The following is a 22,433-nucleotide window of genomic DNA, read 5'->3' on the forward strand; positions in this document are numbered from 1 at the left end:
AGGGAATATCAACTACAATTATCCCTTCCATGTCACAAGAAGTAGGGGTACAGCTCCCCAATGTTTGGGGAAATCCATGTAAAATTTTTTGTACATTTGTACAAGAAAAGTCTGATTTTTTGTCTTTTTCTTTGATGGAGAATTTACCTCATTGAAAAATTTTAGTGAAGTATTTGGTCATATTTGGTAATCTGCTGGCCTTTGTATACCATCTGTAGCTTCTGCAAAAAAAAAATTCACTTTTAATTTTTTTATGCTACCTGCGATATATTGAAATCACAATGAAGAAAGTTGCAACATGGGAATGATAACTGATACTAATAGTAATCTTTCTGATTTCTAAGACCAATTCCTGACTATCATTTCTCTATTTGTGTCTTCCTCTATTAGAAATATTTAAATTTATTTGTATATTTTTAATATACATTATGAATCATTGGGAGAGAAAAATAAGAACAGGAAAAAAAAGAGGAAAAAAAAGTAGAAAAAAGAAGTGAACATATCATATGCTGATTTATAGTCAATCTCCATAGTTCTTTATCTGGATGCAGATGGCATTTTTTGTCCAAATCCTTGCATCACTGAGCAAATGAAGTTAATAACCTTATGAGAAATCAATGAACAATAAAACAAAACCAAAGAAATGAAAAAAGAGAAGACAATGTAAAATATCTCAATGTAATAACAACTGATCTGGAAAATAGATCCAGGAGAGATAATTTTAAAATTTTGGTCTACCTGAAAACCATAATCAAAACAAACAAACAAACAAACAAACAAACTCCAGAAATTATCTTCCAAGAAATTATCAAGGAAAACTGCTCTAATACTCTAGAACCAGAAGATAAAAATTATAAATTAAAATAAATTATCAATAGTTGCTCATAGCACATTCTTGCTATTATTGCATACAATATATTCCTGACTCTGCTTGTTTCACTCGGCATCAGTTCATCCCCCAACTGATGGGCATCTACTCATTTTCTAATTCTTTGCTACCACAAAAAAACATTTTTGCACATGTGGTTCCTTGCGATACAGACTCAGTAGTATTGGGTCAAAGGGTATGCAGTTTTATAGCCCTTTGGGCATAGTTCCAAATTGCTCTCCAGAATGGTTGGATCACTTTAGAACTCTACTAATAATGTATTAGTGTCCCAGTTTTATCACATCCCCTCCAAAATTAATCATTATCTTTTCCTGTCATCTTAGCCAATAAGTGAGGTATAAGATGGTATCTCAAAGTTATCTGAATTTGCATTTTTCTAATCAATAGATATTTAGAGCATTTTTTCATATGATTATAAATGGATTTAATTTTGTCATCTGAAAATTGTCTGTTCATTTCCTTTCACTATTTATCAAATGGAGAATAATTTGTATTATTATAAATTTGAAACAGTTCTTTATATATTTTAGAAATGAAATCTTTATCAGAAATATTGGTTGTAAAATTTTTCCCAGCTTTGTACTTTCATTTTCATATTGTTTCTGTTAATTTTGTTTGTGCAAAAACTTTTTAATTTAATGTAATCAAAGATGCTCAGTTTGCCTTTCATAATTTTCTCTAGTTCTTTTTTGGTCATAAACCTCTATTAGAAATATAAGCTCCTTGAGAAGAGGATGAGCCTTGACTTTTCTATTTTTGCTCCAAAATTTAATTGAGGCTGGAATATATATTTTTCATTCATTCAAATTTAGCCTAAAAGTGATGTGTATTTCTGTTATATTGAGGTATAAAGTAAATAAAAATAAAATGTATCTTGTCCCATTTAGTTCATTTCCTCTCTCATTCACATGAACATTTCAAAGAGGTCAAAAAGTATCTTTGCCAAGTAAAGCCTAAATAGGATCTTGAAGAATTAGACATAACTGAAATGACTGAAAAACAAACCAGGATTGTGAAAATAAAATAGGATAATATTTGTAAAGTGTTCAGAATTTGACAATCAAAATTGTTAAATAAAATCTTCAAGTATGATGATGCTAAGAATGAAATTCTAGGAACATAAATTTAGTCTTTTATTGTTACTTTTAATATTTGACATTTTTCCAACCACACATAGATGCATCCTAATCTAGTTATCATGCTGAGTGATAGAAGTTGATGTTTACAGGATATCATTTTAAGAATCCTAATAAGGATTCTATCCATTCTACACCAAAAACAAAACCTCACCTTTATGTAATGCTTTAAGATCACTTTCCTCAAAATACTTATATGAAGCAAATAGTTCTTATTTTATTTATGAGGAGATGGATATTTTAAAAGGTTAATAATTTGTCTATGTCTTAATAACTGGAAGATTCCAGATATAAAAATTGAAGCCAATGGTCCTGATTTTAGATGTAGCACTATTTTTCCTTAGGAGATTTTGCTACCCTACTTCTTGTCTCACTTTACTGGCTCATGTCTGAACTGCATAATTAGAGATGTTTACATTGCCTCAAACTAGCCCTGTGAATTACATAAATAACATAACCAATTCATTTTGTCCTTATAGACACCTTTCATGAAGACCATTACAAAAAAGGTAAATTAGTGCTTGTTCACTCATCAGAAAAACTTTGATCTGGAAGCAAACATCAAAGAATGAACAAATGTTGCCTGTTAGGACTCTTAGTTCACTTTCTTCTTTTCCCTAGGGCTATGGAGAGGGTGTGGAGCATGCAAAAAAAAAAAAAAAAATAGGTACTGATGCCAGCAGACTGAACCACCCAAAAGGATTTTCTTCTACTTTATATTTGCAAGGTAAATTAAAGTGAATCTCTCAGGTATGTTTAAAATGACCCTATCAAGCTGGTTCTCTGCTCTTAACACTCTGACCCCACCACCTGCCAGTACCATGCCCAAGTGGAAAAGGAAAATTAAGCAGATCTTATTAATTGGGGGGGGGGGGGAATGATTCCTTCTGCTCAGGTCAGACAACTCCATCTGCCACTGAATTCCTCTGTCTCATCTTTCTTGATCCCAATTAAAACCCTGCTAAGTTCCACTTGGATTCCTGGGCAACAAGCCCAAGATTGTAAAGCTCAAACAACGGCTTGTGACAGGCCTCCAGGGCCAGTTACCATCTGAGTCTCCCACTGGGCCAAGCCTTCTGATACTTTTCCAACTCTGTAGAAACAGCCAGAAGAAGAAAGGGACATAGAAAAAGGTAATATATTCCCTAGTGTACATTACAGAGGGCAAATCAAAGAAAAAAGAAAGCCTCAGGTGGAAGGATTTCATTGCTGATGAAATAGATGACCGCAAATCAAAGAGATTTAGAACAGGTTGTAAAGGAAGCTCTTGTGATGTTTAAGTTTTCTTGAAGAGACTAGTGGATTGCAGGAGGGCTCTTTCGTTCTCTCACCCCCCACTTCATCACTAGAACCAGCTGAAGAGAAAGTTAAAGATTGGGGGAAAAGAAAGTAACAGTATATTAGCAAGAATTATTTAATCTTAACTTTTGCTTATTCTGTGTATTGGGATACACTATACTAGGTACAATATTGAGGATACCAATACAATTTATGAAACAATTTCTATCTACAAGTGACTTACATTCTAGTTGGGGATATAACAGAATAAATATTAATACCCAATTAGATACGTTTTTTGGGGGGAAAGGGGGACAACAAACACTTGGCGGGTTGAGAAAAGAGTTCAAGCAGAAGGTTAAGGGTGATTATCAGAGTTGAGGAGGAAGAAAGTATTCCAGGCATTAGGAAACAGAAAATCAGTTCAAAGACACAGAGCACTGAGTATCTCCCATGAAGAATGGAAAAGAGGGGGCAGTTAAGTGGTATCATAGATAGAGCACCAACCTTGAAGTCAGGAGGACTTGAATTCAAATCTGATCTCAGACACTTAACACTTCCTACTTGTGTGACCCTGGGCAAATCACTTAATGCCAATTGCCTCAGCAAATAATAATAATAATAATAATAATAATGGAGAAGAGGGCATTTTGGATGGATCTCAGAGTCCTAAAGCAGAATTGTTTTCCTGTTATCAGTTTTAAATTGAAGGAAACTTTTAAAAAAAATATTATATTCCATATTATCCTCTTCAAGAATTTGAGCTTTTAATTGATAAAAAAAAATTCTTAAAACATATAATATGATTTAGTAGAGGAAGCAAGGCAAAGATGAAAGAACCAAATTAGGAGTCAGGAAGACTTTAATTCAAGTTCTTCCTCAGATACTTAACTAGCTCCTTGATTTAATCTTTAGTTTAGGCAACATCCCAGCTATTAAACCATAATTCTGTTAGGATTTTGGATTATGGTAGTGTTTTGGGTTTATGGATCTTTGAATACCTTTTTGTCTAGAACTGACTTCACAAGTGTGGGCAATATCCGGTGTAAAAACTCTAAGAACTGCTTTGAATACATCCCATAAATTTTAGTATGTTGTCACATTATTATCATTCTCTTGGATAAAATTATCAATTGTGCCTGTGATTTGTTATTTCACTCATTCATTCTTTAGGATTAGATTATTTAATTTTCAATTAATGTTTGGTTTATTTTTCCCCGACCCTTTATTATAGGTAATTTGTATTGCATCATGATCTAGAAAAGATGCACTTGCTATTTCTGCCTTTCTGCATTTGACTTTGAGGTTTCATGTCCTAATACCTGAAAAATTTTTGTTTAACTTCCATGTACTACTGAAAAAAAAAAAGTATATTTATTTCTGTCTCCATTCAATTTTCTCCAAAGATCTATCATACCTAACTTTTCTAGAATTCTATTTACCTTCTTAACTTCTTTCTTATTTATGTTTTGGTTTGACTTATCCAGTACTGATAAAGCATTTCTTATCAACAACATATTATAGGATTCTGACTTTTAATCCAGTCTGCTATCCACTTGTGTTTTATGGAAGAGTTCATCCAATTCACATTCATAGATTAAAATTACTAACTCTGTATTTACAACAATCTTATTTTCCCCAAGTAATATTTTTCTCTTTCCCCTTTTCCCTCCTCACCAATATTTTGCTTCTGACCACCACTTGCCCTCCCCTTTTACAGCCTCTCCTCTTTTCTAATCGCTTTCCCCTTCTACTTCTTTTCTCCCTTCTATTACCTCCCCATTTCCTTCCCCCTTTCTCCACCTACTTTCCTATAGTATGAGACAAATTTCTATATTCAACTAAATATGTATGATATTCTCTTTTTGAGCCAAATCCTATAATATTAATGATCACACAATGCTCATTCCCCCTTCCTTATTTCCCTCAAATGTATAGGTATTTTTTGCCTCTTCGTGTGTTGCAATTTACCCCATTTTATTTCCCCTTCCCTCTTCTTCGGTACAATCCCTTTTCTACTCATAGATTTTTTTTATATTGTCACAGTAAAATCAAATTATACCTATACCCTCTGAGTAAATCCCTAACAAATATACAGGTCTCAAGAATTAAACATGTCATCTTCCTATAGGGATGTAAACATTTTAGCCTTTGAAAAATATAGTTGTTTTTTTTTTCCCTTTTTACATTTTTTGCATTTCTTGAGTTCTGTATTTGAAAATCAAATTTTCTGTTCAGCTCTGGTCTTTCCATCAAAAGTAAAGGAAAATCCCCTATTTTATTGAATATCCATCTTTTCTCCTCAAAGATAATGCTTAATTTTGCTGAATAATCAATTCTTAGCTGCATCCCAAGTTCCTTTGCACTTCAGAATATCATATTCCAAGCCCTTTGATCCTTTAAAAGGTGGAAGTTCCTGGCTAATCCTGATTGTGGTTCCTTGATATTTGAATTGTTTCTTCTTAGGCTACTTTGTAATATTTTCTCCTTGGCTTGATAATTCTAGAATGTAGCTACAATATTCCTTAGTATTTTCATTTGGGATCTTGGCTTCATTCAGGCCTTGTTTGATAGATTCTTTCAATGCCTATTTTACTTTCTGGTTCTAGAATATTAGGGCCGTTTTCCTTGATGATTTCTTGAAATATGTTGCCTAAGCTCTTTTTTTTAATCATGGTTTTTAGGGAGTCCAATAATTTTTAGATTGTCTTTCCTGAATCTATTTTCCAGGTCAGTTTTTTATTTTGTTTTGTTTGTTTGCTTCAAGCAATTGGGATTAGGTGATTTGCTCAGGGTCACACAGCTGAGAAGTATTAAGTGTCTGAGGTTGGATTTGAACTCAGGTCCTCCTGACTTTAGGGCCAACACTCTATCCACTACACCATCTAGCCGCCCTGTGAGTTGTTTTTTTAAGGAGATATTTATTGATTTTGTTTGACTGATTTTTAATGGCTCGTTGAATTATTTGCTTCCATTTGTTCAATTCTAATTTTTGATGATTTTCTTTAATTAGTTTTTTTAATCTCCTTTTGTGTTTAGACAATTGAACTTTTAAATGAGTTATTTTGTTCTTGGATTTTTTTCCACTTCAGAAATTCTGTTTTTCAAGGAGTTGATTTCATTTTTCATTTCACCAAAACTAATTTTTTTTGCTCATTATTTTTTATTAAAGATTTTTTTCAGAATATAAGCAGGGATAATTTTCAACATTGGCCCTTGAAAAACTTTGTGTTCCTATTTCCCCACCTGTCCCCCACAACCTCCCCTATATGGCATGTAATTCAATATATGTTAAACATGATAAAAAAATATGTTAAATGCAATATAGGCATACATATTTACAATTATCTTCCTGCACAAGAAAAAAAATTAATGAGAAAGAAAATAAAATTCAAGCAAACCACAACAAAAAGAATGAAAATGCTATGTTGTGATCCACCCTCAACTCCTACAATTCTCTCTGTGAATATAGATGGCTCTTTCCATCACAGGTCTATTGGGACTGGCCTGAACCATCTCATTGTTGAAAAGAGCCATGTCCATCAGAATTAATCATCATATAATCTTGTTGCTGTTTACAATGATCTCCTGGTTCTGCTCATTCCACTTAGCATTACTTCATGTAAGTCTCTCCAGGCCGCCCTGAAATCATCCTGCTGATTGTTTCTTTTAGAACAAAGAGCAATCCATAACATTCATATAAAATAATTTATAGAGCCATTGTCTAACTTATGGGTATCCATTCAGTTTCCAGTTTCTTGCCACTACAAAAAGGGCTGCCACAAACATTTTTGCACGTCTGTCCCTTTTCCTCCATTAAGATCTCTTTGGGATATAAGCCCAGTAGAAACACTGCTGGACCAAAGGGTATGAACAGTTCAAAAACCTTTTTGATATAATTCCAAATTGCTCTCCAGAATGGTTGGATTAATTCACAAATCCACCAACAATGTGTTAGTGTCCCAATTTTCCCACATCCCCTCCAACATTTGCCATTATCTTTTCCTGTCATCTTAGTGAATCTGAGAAGTGTGTAGTAGTATCTCAGAGTTGTCTTAATTTGCATTTCTCTGATAAATAATGATTTAGAGCACCTTTTCATATGACTAGAATTGGTTTCAGTTTCTTCATCTTTTTAAAAACTATTCATATCCTTTGACCATTTATCAATTGGAAAATAGCTTGAATTCTTATAAATCTGAATCAATTATCTATATATTTTAGAAATGAGGCCTTTATCAGAACCCTTGGATGTAATAATGTTTTCCCAACTTATTGCATCCCTTCTAATCTTATCTCCATTAATTTTATTTCTGCAAAAACTTTTTTAACTTAATATAATCAAAATTATTTACTTTTTGTTCAGTAAAGACCTCCAGTCCTTTGGTCATAAATTCTTTCCTTCTCCACAGACTGAGAGGTAAGCTATCTTTTGTTCTTCTAATTTATTTAAAATATCTCTCTTTATGTCTAAATCGCGAACCTATTTCAACCTTATATTGGTATAGGGTGGATCAATGCCTAATTTCTGCCATACTAGTTTCTAATTTTCCAGGCAGTTTTTGTCAAATAATGAGTTCTTATCCCAAAAGCTGGGGTCTTTGGGTTTGTCAAACACTAGATTACTATAGTCATTGACTATTTGGTCCTATGAACCTAACCTATTCCACTGATCAGCTACTCTGTTTCTTAGTCAATACTAAATGCTTTTGATGACCACTGCTTTATAATATAGTTTTAGGTCTGGCACAGTTAGGCCACATTCATTTGAATTTTTTTTTCATTAATTCCCTTGACATTCTTGACCTTTTTTTTTTCCAAATGAACTTTGTTATTATTTTTTCTAGATGTGTGAAATAATTTCTTGGGAGTTTGATTGGTATGCCACTAAATAAGTAGATTAATTTAAGTAGTACTGTCATTTTTATTGTATTTGCTCAGCCTACTGGTGAGCACTTGATATTTTTCCAATTGATTATATCTGACTTTATTTGTGTGGAAAGTGTTTTGCAGTTTGTGTCCATATAGTTCCTGACTTTGCCTTAGCAGATAGAATCCCAAATATTTTATGTCTGTTATTTTAATTAGACTGTTATATTAATGTTATATTAATTAGACTGTTATTTTTGTTATTTTAGACTGAATTAATTAGACTGTTATTTTAAATGGAATTTCTCTTTGTATCTCTTGTTGCTTAACATTGTTGGAAATATATAAATAGCTGATGGTTTATGTGTATTTTTTTTGTATCCTGAAACTCTGCTAAAGTTGTGAATTATTTCTAGAAGTTTTTTAGTTGGCTCTCTAAGTATACTATCATATCATCTGCAAAGATTGATAATTTGGTTTTCTCATTACCTACTCTAATTCCTTTAAATATATTTTTCTTCTCTTATTGACAAAACTAACATTTCTAATACAATATTGAATAGAAATCATGATAGTGGGCAGCCTTGTTTCACCCCTGATCTTATTGAGAATGGTTTTAGTTTGTCCCATTGCATATGATTGCTGATGGTTTTAAATAGAGGAAACTGATCATTTTAACAAAAATTCCATTTATTCCTATACTCTCTAGTGTTTTTAATAGTAATGGATGTTGGATTTTATTGAATGACTTTTCTGCATCTATTGAGATAATCATATGATTTTTCTTAACTTGGTTATTGATATTGTCAATTATGCTAATAGTTTTCCTAATGAACCAGCCCTGCATTCCTAGTATAAATCCTATTGGTCATGGTGTATTATCCTGGAGATGACTTTCTGTAATCTCTTTGCTAATATTTTATTTAAGATTTGTGCATCAATATTCATAAGGGAAATTGGTCTATAATTTTCTTTCTCGGTTTCCATCCTACCTGATTTAGCTATTAGTACCATGTCTGTGTCATAAAAGATATTTGGTAGATCCCCTCCTTTCCCCATTTTTTCAAATAGTTTGAATAGTATTGTAATTAATTGTTCTTTAAATGTTTGATAGAATCCACATGTAAATCCATCTGTAGATTTTTTTTAGGGAGCTGATTAATAGCTTGTTCTATTTCCTTTTCTAAAATGGGAATATTTAAGTAATTTTTTTCCTCTTCTGTTAATCTGGGCAATCTACATTTTTGTAAGTATTCCTCCATTTCACTTAGATTATCAACTTTATTAACATAAAGTTGGGTAAAATAATTTCTAATTATTGCTCTAATTTTCTCTTCATTGGTAGAAAATTCTCATTTTTTATTTTTGAGACTAACAATTTGATTTTCTTCTTTCCTTTTTTCTTTCTAACTAAAGGTTTATCTATTTTGTTGTTTTTTTTTCACAAAACCAACTCTTAATTTTATTTAGTAATTCAATACTTTTCTTAATTTAAATTTTATTAATTTCTCCTTCTATTTTTAGAATTTCAAATTTGGTATTGATTGGGTGGCTTTAATTAGTTCTTCTTCTAGCTTTTTTTAATTGTAAGCCCAATTCATTGATCTTTTCTTTCTCTATTTTATGCAAGTAAGCATCTAGAAATGTAAAATTTCCCATAATAATTACTTGAGCTGCATCCCACAAATTTTGTATGTTGTCTCATTATTGTCATTCTCTTGGATGTCTATGATTTGTTGTTTCACCCATTCATTATTTATAATTAGATTATTTAGTTTCCAATTAATTTTTGATCTATTTTCCCCTGGCCTTTTATTGTATGTTTTTATTGTATCGTGATTTGAAAAATGCATTTACTATTTCTGCCTTTCTGAATTTGATTTTGAGGTTTTTATACCCTAATACATGGTCAAGTTTTGTACAGGTTCCATGAACCACTGAGAAAAAAGTATCTCTATAAAAGAGATACTCCATGTCTCCATTCAATTTTCTCCAAAGATCTGTCATACCTAACTTTTCTAAAATTCTATTTACCTCTTTAACTTCTTTCTTATTTATTTTGTGGTTTGATTTATCTAGTTCTGAGAGAACAAGGTTGAGATCCCCCCACTAGTATAGTTTTGCTCTCTATTTCTTCTTGCAGCTCTCATAACTTCTTCTCTAGAAATGCTATACCACTTAGTGCATATATGTTTAGTATTGATATTACTTCATTATCTATGGTACCCTTTAGCAAGATACAGTTTCCTTCCTTATCAATTTAAATTAAATCCACTTTTGCTTTTGTTTAATGTGAGATCAGGGTCATGATCCCTGATTTTTTCACTTCACCTGAAGCATAATAGATTCTACTCCAGCCTTTTACCTTTACTTTGTATGTATCACTTGGCTTTAAATGTGTTTCTTGTAAACAACATATTGTAGGATTCTAACTTTTAATCCAGTCTGTTACCTGCTTCTGTTTCATGGGAGAGTCATCCCATTCACATTCACAATTAAGATAACTAATTCTGTATTTCTTGCCATCTTATTTACCCAGTTGTGCTTTTCTCTTTCTTTTCTTCCTTTCCCTCCTCCCCAGTATTTTGCTTCTGATTATTACCTCCCTCAAACAGCCCTCCTCTTTTGCAGCTCCTCCCCTTTTCTTATACCTTTCACCTACTACTTCTGTTTTCCTTTCTATTGGACTCCCCTTTCCTTTCTCTTTTCCCCTCCCATTTCCCTATAAGATGACAGAAGTTTCTCAATGAAACCAAATATGTCTGATATTCTCTCTTTGAGTCAAATCTGATAACAGATTCACACAATGTTTATCCACCTCTTTTCTTTCCCTTAATTATACTAGGTCTTTTTTGCCTCTTCATAAAATGTAATTTCCCTCATTTAACTCCATTTTCCTCTTTTTCTGGTACAATCCCCTTTCCACCTCTAGTTTCTTTTTTATATTATCACAATAAAATTGAATTATACCTTTACTCTCTAAGTATATCCATAATGGAGATATAGTTTTCAAAAGTTCTTTCCTTTTTAACTTTTCATGTTTCTCTTGAGTTCTGTATTTGGAGATCAATTTTTTTTTTTTTTTTTTTTTTTTGTTCAGCTTTGGTCTTTTCATCAGAAATAAATGAAATTCACCTATATTATTGAATGTCCATCTTCCTGAAAGATAATGCTCAATTTAGCTGGATAGTTAATTCTTGGCTGCAATCCAAGTTGCCTTGCCTTTCAGAATATCAGATTCCAGGCCCTTCAATCCTTTAAAAGATGGAAGCTGCTAGGTCTTGGATAATCCTGATCACTGTTCCTTGATATTTGAATTGTTTCTTTCTAGCTGCTTGCAATCTTTTTTCCTTAATCCAATAATTCTGAAATTTAGTATGAAATTCCTTGGGGTTTTCATTTTGGGATCTCTTTCAGGAGGTGATCAGTGAATTTTTTCAATAGTTATTTTTCCTTTTAGTTCCAGGACATCAGGGCAATTTTCCTTGATGATTTCCTGAAAGATGATGTTGAGGTTCTTTTTTTCATCATGGTTTTCAGGAAATTCAATAATCCTTAGATTGTCTTTCCTAAATCTATTTTCCAGGTCAGTTGTTTTTCCTAAGAGCTGTAATGTTCTGGTTAACTTTCTGGAGGTCTCCAGACCAGCTTTAGTCTCAGCAGAATAATAACCACAAGAATGGTCAGGAATAGAGTCCAAAGTCTTTATTGTCTCTTTCAGTCTCCCAATCTGAACCAGTCTCTCCCAAAGTGCAGGAAATAGGAAAGCCACCACTAGTCTGATCAAAGATGGAATTTCCGTGGCCGACTTTGTCCTCAGTTTAAATACACTATTACAAATACATCACCTAGAATAGGTGTCTACTTGTAGAACTATACTAAATATTAAGTACATGTAAACTAAAGAATCATTATCTTAATTCACTGAGTTAACGCCTCGTTTTAGGATTAAATCAATCATACTGAACTAGAGAAATATTAATCACCATGCTAAACTAGATAGCAAACTAGATAGCATTGTCTTATCAATTCTACCGAGTTAACACCTTGTTGCAGGATTAAACAATCATACTAAGCCTTACTATATTTCTCCAGAGTTCCTGCACTTTACAAGGAGCTATTTCATATTTTCTTTTATTTTTTTTCATTTTTTGTTTTGATGGTTATGAATTATAAAATGTTACTAAGTTGCATACAATTACAGTGAAAATTCAATTGGTGTAATGAGTGTAAGTCAACCCAGGATTTTACTTGTAGAGGGCTGGAGCTCTGAAAAGATGTTCTTGCATCAAGCACAGCAGGGTGCTTATAGTTAAGCACTTACTTAGTATGCGATAATGGTTCTCTAAACATATACTTATTCTGATATGGTGGTGTAATGGTTGTGCATGGTCAGTGTGTTGTAGTGATGTGATTGTACTGCAGTATTTACGGGAGTCTCAGACACAGAAGACTCTCTCAGTGACAGACACAGAGAAGACTCGAGACTCCAGACTCCATCTTTGACCAGCCTCATGGTGACTATCCTACCTCCTTCACTTCTCCACTAAGACCAAGGACTCGGGCTGATCCTGAGGTCCTCCAGAAAGCTGATCCAAACATTAGATTTACCCAAATCATTTTTCTTCATTTGCCTATTCTCAATCACAGATGTGATGGGCTGCAAGGGCTACAATGGTTGTATTCATTTATTTTCTTTTAAAGAATCCTTTAAAAAATAAATAAAACGAAGAAAACTTCATATGGAAACCAACAAAAAAAGAGGTTTATTGTAATACAAGAGAAAAAAAAGATATAATTGAATGATATGAATGTGGCCATAATAACCCTAAAATTGGATGAGAAGTCATTTTGCCTAAATTTATTGAAGGGGTATTATAAATATTCAGGAGAAATACAAGAAAAAGTCAAAGTACCACCAGCTTCTTATATTTGCAAACAATTGAAAAAAAAAAGACAAAATAATAATGATAATAATAGAAATGGAATGAAATCATGCTATTCTAATTGAAAATTACAATTAAAAATGCATTCCTGTTAGCAAAGCAGCCATTGTGTGTGGGGGAGAGGTTCATTTATTTTAGACATTGAAATAACACAGAAACAAAGTGTAAACATTCACTGTAAGCATTGGTTGAATTGCCTTAAAAATCAAGCTCAATTGAAAAATGATAAAAGTGCCAGAGAAGTGTCCAGTGCAGAAGTGAATCTAAAAGCACAGTATTTTAATTTTCAAAGAATATAATCAAAGAGAATGTTTACATGGATCAACAAATTTTTAATATGAATGAAATCCTCGGATTATTCTGGGGAAAAAAGACCTTCCAGAACATATACTTCAAAGAAAGAAATGGGGGTAAAAGCAACTTCAACTGGATCTAAAATGTATAAGTACCACCTAAGATTGTATTGGGAAGTAATGCAAAAGGGGTTTATAATTAAAACCAATGTTTGTTTATTAGTCTTAAAACCCTCTCATTCTAAGAGACTAAAATCATCAATCACTTCCAGTTGTTTGGTGAACATATAAGAAAGCCTAGATAATAAAACCTCTTTTCAAAGACTGATTTTCAAGTTATTTTAGCACAACTGTTAAAAAATCTTACAAGGACAACAATTTTCATTTAAAGCATTACTGATTTTAGATAATGCCCCAGGTTATCCAGTTACATTTGGTCAATTATAAAGCAATGTTAACATGCAAATTCGTTGAGACATGGACATAGAGAGACAGGGAGAGAGGGGGAAGAAAAAGAGAGAGAGAGAGAGAGATTTTAAAAAATAATAACATTAGACAGGTAGACAGGTTTCAGGAGTCAGATAGATATTCAGGAGAAATAGTATAATAAAATTGGATAAAAGGAAAAACATTACTATAATACTCATCTTACAACTTTCTGAGACAGGAGTTCATGTTGAGCCTATGAACTTTTTTACACATTTTGATAATTGTACTTCATAATAATTTGATTCTCATACTTTCCATTTACAAATAATGTAAATAATGTTCATAGAAGAAGCCATAGTCTTCACTAGATTGCCACAGAGGTCCATGACATAAAAAGGTTCAGAAAGTCTATTCTTAACTCTCCAGTATAATTAGCATTATCCTAATTTCATAGGAAATAAAAATGGAACTGATAGAAATCATGTGACTTCCCAGGGTCTTATAAGTAATAAGTATTTGAACAGGGATTAGGGTTCAGTACTCTTTATTCTATGTTGTTATCTTTTAAAGGAACCAGTAATTATCTGTCACAGTAAGAATGCTAGAACTAGAACACATCTTTACTGAATTTCTAAGGAAAATGTAACAGTAATTCCTACATGGTACTTTTTCTTTTCTTTTCTTTTCACAATAACCCTGTGAGATAGTTGCTCTTCTTATACCATTGAGGCAGTCAGAGGTAAAGTAACTTCCCAAGGCTTACACTATATTATAAGCGTCTGAAGCCACATTTAAATCTAGGTCATTCTGACTCCATATTCAATGATCTATCAATCACATCATTGGAAGGAAGGAAGGAAGGAAGAAAGGAAGAAAGAAAAGAAGGAAAGAAGAAAAACTATCTTTACATGTATTTATAAAAAAATAAAATACTATTAAGAGAAAAATATATTTCATGCTACTTTTTATCAACATTATTATTCAAATAGTAAATATTAAAGAAAATTTTGAAACCAGTTCATTGGTTGGTAGAATTTCATGACAGACAACACTTGTACTACTGAAAAGAGTACTAAAAAAAAAAATAAATAAATAAATAAAGACTGCTTTTCTTGGCTATCTCAAAGAGAAGCTTGTATATTCAATCACCTTTAAGTTGAGCCACTGAATTTTTTCTTTCTTTTAGGTATCTCTGAGAACCCCAGAAGATACACTGGAGGCATTCTCCCCTCTGAACATAATCAAACTTAACTTCCTTTGTTCTGAAAATTAGAGATAAGGTCTATGGCAAGAAAACTATCTGTAATTTTGGATATTGCTTCAAATTTCCATTTTATTTTATGGGGCCTTTCCTTAAAACTTGTATCTTATGATGTTTACAAATGAAATCACTTCCATTTGTGAGGTGTAAGGGGAAACTAGGGGTCATATAGTTTCAAATCTTCTGCATGGATGTTGTTTATATGAAAGATTTATATACACTTTTTTTGAAACTTTTTGAAAGAAAATCTTTTGAAAGAAAAACTACAAGCTTTTAAAATATAATTAACTAAGATCTGGGGGCTTTACAAGTTCACAGTACTCTCAGTATTATCAAATGAATTCTGCAAAAGTGTGATGTTGGACATCCATGCAGATTACTTATTCCTATGAAAAGTAAAAATAAATAAATAAATGATTATTATTTTTTTAAATGATCTATAGAAACAACTCCAAGTGAAGTAGGTTTCTTTCAATATGCTTTCCTACTAGAGTCTTTGATTTTGGTTCAATGACCTGTAAAGAAGAAATACAGAATACAGTCTGAGGCCAGCTGAATACCACACCTAGCTATTTTTACAAAAATTCAAAATGCAGAACTTAGAACTTTTAGTCTATGAATATGTTTTCCAGACTTTGTTCTTGAAAGCCTGACACATTAGAAGTTGACACCTCTAAATAACTTGAATATATGATGAGAAAAGTAGAATGTTTCCTGCTATTTATAAAAAGAATAGATTGAGGGTGGCCCTTGTGAATATATGAAATAGACTATCTATATGTATAATTTCAAAATCCTGGGGATATCACTGCTACCACAACCACTATCTCAAAAAATATCCCATTTAAATATGGAGCAGAGCTAAAATGGAAATGTAAAGGCAGCAATCCAGATAAATTCTCTGAATATTCATCTCCAAATAATTTAAAAATCATGTCAAATTGAGTTTTGAAGCAACTGAGCCCCTCCCCCCAAAAAAAAAGGTCATAGTGTGATATTTTTCCAGCTCAAGACAATTTAAGTGGTCAGCAGGATACAATTTTTTGACACTAGGGTTGGGGCTAGCCCAGAGAAAAGCAACAGCAATATCAGTGTGTAGGACAAGATCACCAGTTCAAATAAATCAAATAAATTAAGGAGGTTTCTCAAGGCAAAGGCAGAAAGGAACTTTATTATGATCTCACAAGAAACATTACTGCCTCCCAATGAGCATTTAGACAAGGAGAGGCAAGACCTAGTGAACAGATAAGAATTATATAGGGGCCTGGGCTAACACTCCCTATGGGCTGGGATCTTTGCCGTGATTAGCCCGGTCAAATGATCTCACATTCTAAGTCATAAATGAGGAAAAACTTCTAACCAGCCACATCTTTAGGATTACTAAATTACCCTATATGAGTGTTTCAATGCCAAGGTGGCCCCAACTTAGTCTCACAAAAAAAAAGTCCCATTCCTTATGAACCATGTGATCTCTGAAGAAAGAAACCCTGGGGCACAGCTGACCTTCACTCAGTATTTAGAACACTGTCTCCATCTTGTGAGACAGCTTTCACAATTCACTTCATTCACCAGCAATAGGATTAAGATTATAGTTATTATACTCTACATAGACAGAGAGCATGGATATGAATTTATTAGATTGTAATCATCTATAAAAAGGTGTTAGAGGATGCACTGGAAAAGAAGAGAAGGGGAGGGAAAATGGGGAAACCTATCTTACATTAAAGCATGTAAGAAAGCTCTTTTGTGATGCAAGGGAAAGTGAGGGGGAGAATGGAGGACAATACTTGAACCTTACTCTCATCATAAATGATTCAAAAAGGAATATATATATATATATATATATATATATATATATATAGATGTGTGTATATATATATATATATATATAGATGTGTGTATATATATATATATATGTGTGTGTGTGTGTGTGTATATATACACACATATATATACATATACACAGACAGGCAGATATATTCATGTATATATATGTGTGTGTGTGTGTGTGTGTGTGTGTGTATACAGATACACAAACTCATTTGTGTATAAAAATTTATATTACACAATAGGGAAGTACACTATGAAGAAGATAAAGGAAGGTGGTATGATAAAAGGGAATGCAGGTTAAGGGATATAGTAATAAGAAACAAAACAGACTTTGAGGAAGAGTGAAAAAAAAAGAATGTATAACTGACAGAAATAATCTGATTAATTATTTAAACTATGGCATAAAAGCTCCTAGTATGAATTCCTGAATTATTCCAAATTTCTGAAACAAGCAGAGAAATTCTATTTTTTTTTTATTTTAATAGCCTTTTATTTACAGGTTATATGTATGGGTAACTTTATAGCATTGACAATTGCCAAACTTCTTGTTCCAATTTTTCCTCTCCTTCCCCCCACCCCCTCCCCCAGATGGCAGGATGACCAGTAGATGTTAAATATATTAAAATATAAATTAGATACACAATAAGTATACATGACCAAACCATTATTTTGCTGTACAAAAAGAATTGGACTCTGAAATATTGTACAATTAGCCTGTGAAGGAAATCAAAAATGCAGGTGGGCAAAAATATAGGGATTGGGAATTCAATATAATGGTTTTTAGTCATCCCCCAGAGTTCTTTCCCTGGGCATAGCTGGTTCAGTTCATTACTGCTCCATTGGAACTGATTTGGTTTATCTCATTGCTGAGGATGACCAGGTCCATCAGAACTGGTCATCATATAGTATTGTTGTTGAAATATATAATGATCTCTTGGCCCTGTTTGTTTCACTCAGCATCAGTTCATGTAAGTCTCTCCAGGCCTTTCTGAAATCATCCAAGCAGAGAAATTCTAGAAGCAAATAGGGGCTACAGATTATGAACAGCAAGAGACAATACTAAGGAGTAAACCTTAACTTTTTCTTTCTCTTATAATGTGAGTTGCTTGGAAGCTGCAAATGTAGCAAACAAAACTGAGTTTGTTTGTTTTTCTTTCCTGCTCCTTTGTTTCTTTTCTATGGTAAATTTGGAGAACTATATATATCCCTAGAGAAAGTGGGTTTTGCTGTACCCCATTCCCTCTACCCAGTGAATTACTTTTGTCCCAAAATTTCAAACACTTTCCCCTTTAAAGAGAAAATTGTAATTACATTATAAGTGTAGGACATTTGATAAATCTTCAAAAGTAGGTCCCACCAGTGAGGGAAGAATTGTCGCAAGACTTCATGGGTTTATTTGTGGAGGTTGGGGGATGGAGCAAGATTATGGAAAAAAGCTAGGAAGTTGCCCATACTTTTTAATTTCCCTCAGAAATAACATTAAGCCAAGCACCTGCATGGATTCTAGAGTGATAAAACCTACAAAAAGATTAGATAAACAATTTTCCAGCTTAAGATAACTTAAAAGGTCTTCAGGGAAAGTCTGGTTCACTTGGGAAAAGCGTAGCACAGCCCAGTACAGGTAACATCCAGACACATCAGCAGAAATTTGTAAGCCACAGCACAGATGAGTAAAGGGGAGGAGCCTCAGAAACTCATGTTTTGGTAATCAAAAGAGGTAGGATTAGAACCAAGAATCAACTACATAGCAAAACTGAGGACAGTCTTTCAGGGAAAAAGGTGAATACTCAATGAAAAAAATAGGCTTTCAAACTTCCATGGTGCAAAGACCAGAATTGAATAGAAAAATTGATCTTTAAATATAAAACTCAAGAATAAAAAGGTAAATAGGAAAGGGAAAAAATATTATTCAGTAAAGTTAAACTATGTAAATCCCTACATAGGAAGCTGATACTTGTAACTAGTGAGAAATGTATCTCTTTTAGGGCAGTTATAAGTGGATAGATAGATAAATATACAGACAGAGAGTGTGGGTAAAAGTTGTTTTTAATGTGATGTGGGAATAAACCCACATAAATCATCAGCATTTCTATATATTACCAAAAATACAAGAAATAACAAGAATTATAAAAAATTAAAGAGTTAAAAAAAGGATTTTTTCCTTGATAATTTTACTGGAAAGGGAGAAGGAGAATAGGGTATATTACAGCACATAAAGAAGTGCAAAAGATAAAATACAATAGAGGGTAAGAGCTATATATATGTATATATGCATATATATATGTATATATACATACATACACACACATATATATATCTATATATATAGATATGTATATATCTATATATATAGACTGTTCATAGTCTGTAGGCTCTATTTGCTTCTAGAATTTCTCTGCTTATTTCAGAAATTTGAAATAATATAGGCATTTGGGTTCAGGTCCTCATGATTTCAGGGCTGGTGCTCTATCCACTGTGCCACCTACCTGTATCAATATGATGGTATATTCAGAGAATCCTTAGCAAATGAACTAAAAAAATTACTTGTGAGAAAACAATTTTAGCAAAGTTGCAAGATATAAAATAAATCCGCATAACTCATCAACATTTCTATATGTTACCAAAAAGTCCAGCAGCAAGAGATTGAAAGAGAAATTCTATTTAAAATAACCATTTAAAATAAAATAAAATATTTGAGAGTCTACCTGCCAGAAAATTTTTGAACACAACTGCAAAACACTTTTTATACAAATAGAGCTAAACAATTGAGAAAATGTGTTTACTTATTCAATGCCATATCAATCAACTTTTAAAAAATATAAAAAATAATAACAAAATACATTTTGAAGAACAAATGGTCAAAATTATCAAGGAAAATAATGGGAAAAAAATTGCAAAGAAAGGTGGCCAACCTCTACCAAATGTAAAAATTATATATTTAAAGTGACAATCACTTTACCAACAGAACCAACCAACAGAAACAAGATTAAAAAATAAATACAAAAAATAAGCTGGGAAAAAAATTATAGCCAGTGTTTCTGATAAAGATCTCATTTCTAAAATATATAAAGAACTGTGTTGAATTTATAAAAATACATTCCCCAAAAAGACAATTTTCAGATAATGAAATTAAAGCCATCTATAGTCATGTGAAAAAATGCTCAAAATCACTTCTGATTAAAGAAATACAAATAAAAACAACTCTGAGGTATGACCTCATACCTCTCAGATTGGCAAAGATGATAGGAAAAGATAATGATATTTACATAGAATTCCCAATCCCTATATTTTTGTCCACCTGCATTTTTTATTTCCTTCACAGGCTAATTGTACACTATTTCAAAGTCCAATTCTTTTTGTACAGTAAAATAACTATTTGGATATGTATACTTATACTGTATTTAATTTATACTTTAACATATTTAACATGTATTGGTCAACTTCCATCTGGGGGAATGGAGGGGGGAAGGAGGGGAAAAATAGGAACAAAAGGTTTGGCAATTGTCAATGCTGTAAAATTACTCATGCATAAAACTTGTAAATAAAAAGCTTTAATAATAAAAAAAAAAGAAAATTAAATTTAAAAAAAAAAGAAAGAAAATGCAAGATAATAACCAAGAAATAATAATAATGATGATAAATGTTGGAGGGGATGTAGGAAAGCTAGGATATTAATGCATTGTTGGAGGAGTTGTGAAATGATCTAACTGTTTTGGAGAGCAATCTGGAACTATGCTAAACACTGTCACTATATGGTTGTGTAACCCAAAGAAGCTATTTAGTTTCTCAATGATTCATTTTACTCTTCTATCAAATACAAATAATTTGCTGACCTATATCATAGGATGTCCGTCAGGATCAAATGCATAAAGTGATTTGAGTAAAATTTTTTAAATGAATATCTCTCTCCAAATTTTACATGTTATCATCTGTCTGGACAATGTTAAAAACCCCTCTAAAACACTGGGAAGTTTTTAAAAATCAAGTCAAAAATTATAAATTTTAAAATGCCTGTGTACTCCCAAATGAGAATACAATGGCAATAATTGCTATCGAAGTAGTTTGCTGGAAAATCATTCAAAGGAAGCTAATAATTTCTCAAACCACGTTATTTTCATGCCATTGACATATCTTGTCTAAAATCCAGAAATAACGATTTCTCAGTATTGTTCTTCATTATCCAAAAAAGGAAGGAAAAGCATTAGTTAGCTGCCTACTGTGTGCCTGGTACTGTGCTAAGTACTTTGTAATTATTATCATTTGATTTTTACAATCCTAGGAGATAGGAGCTATTATTAACCCCATCTTATGGATAAGAATATGGAGGGAAATAGTAAGTGGCTTACCCAGAATCATACAGCTACAAAATTTGTTAGGTCAGATTTGAAGACAAGTACTCCCTGACTCTAGGCCCATTGCTCTTGATGAGAAATCTAGATGCCCAAAGTAATATGTACAGAATTTATTTGCTCTCAAATTTGGTGGCCTTATGACTTTTTTTCCTACAAATTATATTCTGAAGACCCTTTAAGATTGTGAAGCTTCCTAGCATTAATTAGTGTACAATCTTACTTACATGAAAGTATTTATAGATCTTATTTTTATTAGAAGAGACTAATCATCCACTAAGCAGCTCTGAACTTCCCAGTTATATTTAGTTACAGGAGGCAATAGGGCAGAAAAAGTTGTTTTGGGATGTAATCAAGCCACATTTAAATATTTAAAAGTTTAAGCACCTTTACCCTGCACTGTCTACATTTATACTTGTCCTCTTCCCTTTAAATTATGTACTACAACGGGAACACCCATCATTTGCAACCTATTTGATTATATTCTCAGTTTATGTACTTAAGTTTTTTGTTACTAGATAATTCATATTCCTTCACTTCATGTTGAATTTACATAAAATATTTGTCTTTTTTATCCTGACACTTTAAATAAGAAGACTTTAATACCTAGATGATTATTGAGGTTATTTATTCTTCTTTTTCTAATGTTCCATTAATACTTAGAGATGGGGAAATTGATTGCACTTTCAGGTTTCTAGAGAAAACTCCCTAAGGCTCTGTTCATACAATAAGGTGGAGAATTAGCAATGTTCTGTTTAATTAATAATAATAAGAATTACAAGCTTATCTTTCTCTTTTGGAGAGAAAAAGTAATGTTTTGTCCATTACATACTGTTGAGGAATTTAAAGACTTTAAGTTATTATTGAGCTCCAATTCATACCTCTCCAGTTATTCAAACTACTTCTACCACTGGTATAGGTGTTTCTGATAATACATTTGGGAAGAGTTAATATACCAAATGGGGTGATCTTCTGTGTTTATTGTTTCAGTTCTTCAAAGCTTCCTTTGTACATTGAATTAAAAAAAAAAAAAAAGGAATAGGTAAGGCCTAATAACATAACATAAAAAGACATAATAACATAAAATCTTATCTGATGCTTCCAGTGGGCTCATTGTCTTCCCAACTTTGCCTGCAAAAACTATACCTTAATT

This window comes from Sarcophilus harrisii, chromosome 3 (assembly GCF_902635505.1).
Source record: "Sarcophilus harrisii chromosome 3, mSarHar1.11, whole genome shotgun sequence".
NCBI classification, from domain to species: Eukaryota; Metazoa; Chordata; class Mammalia; order Dasyuromorphia; family Dasyuridae; genus Sarcophilus; species Sarcophilus harrisii.